Source organism: Halyomorpha halys, unplaced genomic scaffold (genome assembly GCF_000696795.3).
Source record: "Halyomorpha halys isolate HHAL.00 unplaced genomic scaffold, Hhal_1.1 Scaffold9553.1, whole genome shotgun sequence".
NCBI lineage: Eukaryota > Metazoa > Arthropoda > Insecta > Hemiptera > Pentatomidae > Halyomorpha > Halyomorpha halys.
Genome location: NW_027105319.1, coordinates 733 through 4,462, shown reverse-complemented (window position 1 = coordinate 4,462; position 3,730 = coordinate 733). Strand labels below are relative to the sequence as shown.

Sequence of the window (3,730 nt, the reverse complement as noted above, 5' to 3'; positions counted from 1 at the left end):
CAATGGCATTGCTGGATAGTGGAATGGGATGTTCGGAATCCAAACTGGTGATCTGGGAATATGTCTAATGAAGACGAGACAATATCAACCACACAATGGCATTGCTGGATAGTGGAATGGGATGTTCGGAATCCAAACTGGTGATCTGGGATTATGTGGTTGGATTCTAGGATGGGATACAGGTGTTTTAAGATGAGTTTCTCCACGATTTGGCCATTGATAGGTAACAGAGAGATAGGACGCTAGGAGGATGGGTGGTCTGGTGACTAAATCTTAAATTAAGTCTTATATTTATTTTCTATTTATTCTACTAAATAAATTATTAGTGTTAATTTACTTATATATCTTATCTATTTGTCTGTTATCTTTAAAGTGAAGTATTTATTGCATAAAATATTTTTCTTTCTCTCTTGATTGAGTATAATGTATTGAAGATTACAGCTATGATGATCATAAATTTATTTATAATAATGTAAGCAATGTAGACAAAGCTCTCTATTGTAGCTTTCATATAAAACTAAAACACATTAGTACTTTTTAGCTTTTCATAATTGAACAGAACATTAATGAATTTACCAGTCTTAATAGTTTCGAAATATATTATCACATTTTTCTCTCAAACATTTTCCTTGATTTTTTTCCATTTGGTGTGTTTTTTATTTTTGTAATCAGTGTTGAGTAAACCTTTTTTTTCAGAACCACTTTTCCCTGCAATGTTCATCACTTTTTAAATATGTAGGGGTATATTTCTTTAATTACATAAAATAATCACTGTAACTTTTCCTATTACCATTAAATGATCAGACAAATTTGATCTTTTAATTTTTTCAGGGGGACATTATTGCAAAGAGCTTACCATATTATATCTGATTTAAAAAAAGAAGCAAATTTATTGTCTTATGAAATTCAAGTTGGTTTGAGAGTATCAAAAGGAGCCTTTGTTTCTGAGCCATTGATTATTCATAATATTTTCTATGAAGAAAAAAACTACATTATCACCTGTAAACCTCAAAATATTGAAGGTAGCCAATTTTTAAAACAGTTATCCTATTTATAATTAGATTTTTGTTCAAGTTTAATCCGTTGCCATGAGTAACAATTGGGTTACATAAATGGTGTAATGTAGGGGAAAAGGAGGTACCTGTAGCACTTCCTATTCCACAAAAACTGAAGTTAAAATTGAAAATTGCTGGTATATTGTGTATATTTAATCACATAAAAAAAAAATCCACCTTTCCTTTTGCTTTTTTGTCATCTTGAAAAAAAAATGATACAACCTATTAAAAATCTACTCTCCTTCTTTCCTATATTTATTTATTTGAGTATATTTTCTTTTATGCTTGAGGTACTTCTTTATTTTATTTTAAAAGTTTTGTATCGATAATGTCATTTAATTTATATTAAATTATTATTATATATTTTTTCTTTTTTACAGAAATAAATAATCAGTCTCATTTTAGAGAAAGCATTTATTTGATTATTTCCAATCTAACCATGGATATGAGAATTAATAGTGTTATAGTCCTTCATTTCCCATTGTAAGTATTTCAAGTCAACTTGAATTAAATGAAGAGGAAAAGTTTTTCATAAGATAATGGAAATACTTAAATAAAATTAAATCCTTTGGTATTCCTGCATAAAACAATTAAAAATTATTAAAGTCCTCTGTTATTTTCTTTTTAAAAACAAAATTATAAAATGTATTGAATATTTCTATTATTATCTTGGGAATGATGAAATGTTATGTTTGTGGATATCTACTTTTCAAAGGCAGACCAATATTCTACTTATTTATTTACTATATAATATATTTCTGTCCATTCCGAGTGGGAACAGGCCTATTGAAATATGATATTTATTTCATTTTATTACAAAGCTAGATATCACAATCCTTCTGCTATGATATACTAGGTTGAAATAAGGTATTTAACATTGGATATATCTTCCAGAGGTGTCATGTTTATTAATTAGAGTTCATTCTTCATAGTCTGTGAAATATGGGACTGACAAGATTATGAAGTATTTCGGACTTCTGAGGATCCCATTTAAACAATGCATATAAGGAATTAAGATTAAAATAATGCAAAAATCAGTTTGATTTGTACCACTTCTTTATTAAGGAAAACAAATTTTATGGATTTTTTACTGTTAATCAATAAAGATTACAGATCGGGACTATCAAGATTGTATTGTATTGTACTATGGTAACATACAGGTTAATATACAAAACCAAACTATATATCTTGAAATGCTTTTATTTAAGAAATTTGATAAGGAAAACTAAATTTAAAAACTTGATAAGTAATTTTATTTAAAAAAGTTATAAATATAACTTCTATTGAATGGAGAATACTGATAAGCATCATGGGAAATACCTCAGTATTTTGTTTAGTTGTTAACACAAAACTACATGAAAAGTGCATGCACATATGAATATTATGATTTGTGCCTTACCTGATTTCTTAATATCTTCTACTAAATTCTCTGTCTTGCTATCTCCTTCATCTGCCACCCATTTTGATTCTTCAGAAGTTTTTTTTTTTTGTGATGTTACTTGCCTAAAGATATAACATAATTATTTGGCTAAGAGTACTGATGTCTTTTCAACCCATACCATATGCCAGAATGGGGTCTACTTTTTTAGGTCTCTTATGGAACCTAGGTCTTTTCCATGATCTTTACTTCCTGCAGAAATGGGGCCTTTCCCATCATCAAAATTCCATGATTAAAGTTAGTAATATTTATTTTCTAATCAATTTAATTCTCTAATTATTGTTTTGAATCAAAACATGTTCCCTTTCCACATAAATATTCTTAATACATAGAAAAAGGAACAATTTTAGGAACAATAATTATAGAAGGTGTGTATTTTTAGGGTATGTTTGATTGGATTACCTGTGATGAAGCTTATATTCTTCGCTGAAAATAGGGTCCAAGTTATTTGTTCCAATGGAATAACAGGTAATTCGTTATATTTTGAATATTAAGAATCTCATAATAATTAGTGGTAATTTTATTTAGAACAAATCTAAAAACTTCACAGTTTTAATAAATAAAAATAAATGCGAGTAATTTTATATGAAATTCACTTTTAATAAATAAGTAATTTCGTGTAAAACATACCAATGCTAATAAATATATCAAGGGTGTTGATATACTGTTTGGTCTGGTCTGTGGGCACCTTATTCCAACCTTATAGAAGGCATTTACAAGACATGTTAAGAGAGAGGTAATGAACATAGAAAAGGAGAAAGTGAGGATGGATCGAGATGTGATACTAGTAATGAATCTAGTATCAAGTAATGAATCTCAAGCACTACGCTTCAAGTAGGATGGAAGAAAAAAAAGATAAATAAAAAAATCTACATGATTCATAATAAGTAGAAATTGAGGAAGTATTCTACTAAGGTGGTCATCTCGAGAGGAACCAAGAAAATTGCTTATCCTCTATTCTTTAAGTCTGGCAAGGTGAAACTCATAACTGAAAATGATGTGGGGAGGCATTTGTATTACCTTAATCTTGTGTAGATCAACTAATTTCGGTCTTATCACTTTATTATAAATAAAAGTAGTATTTAACATATTTATGGAAAAATATAGTTGTACAAATGATTTTCTTCAATATTACTTTGACTATGGGGTTGTTCGTGTGCTACTTAGTAGAGGTCTGGTGAGCTATTTGCTGTACTTCCCAGTGGTAGGCTATTGAACCATGACAAATAAAATTGAC

General features: G+C 28.6%; 1 long non-coding RNA gene across 1 annotated transcript; it reads left to right on the top strand.

Annotated features, from left to right (window-relative positions):
• The first annotated feature begins 837 nt into the window (after window positions 1-837).
• Window positions 838-2,962, top strand: LOC136796511 (uncharacterized). Its single transcript, XR_010844228.1, has 3 exons — window positions 838-1,022; window positions 1,436-1,538; window positions 2,876-2,962. It is a non-coding gene; the product is annotated as an uncharacterized lncRNA (long non-coding RNA).
• Window positions 2,963-3,730: the final 768 nt, after the last annotated feature.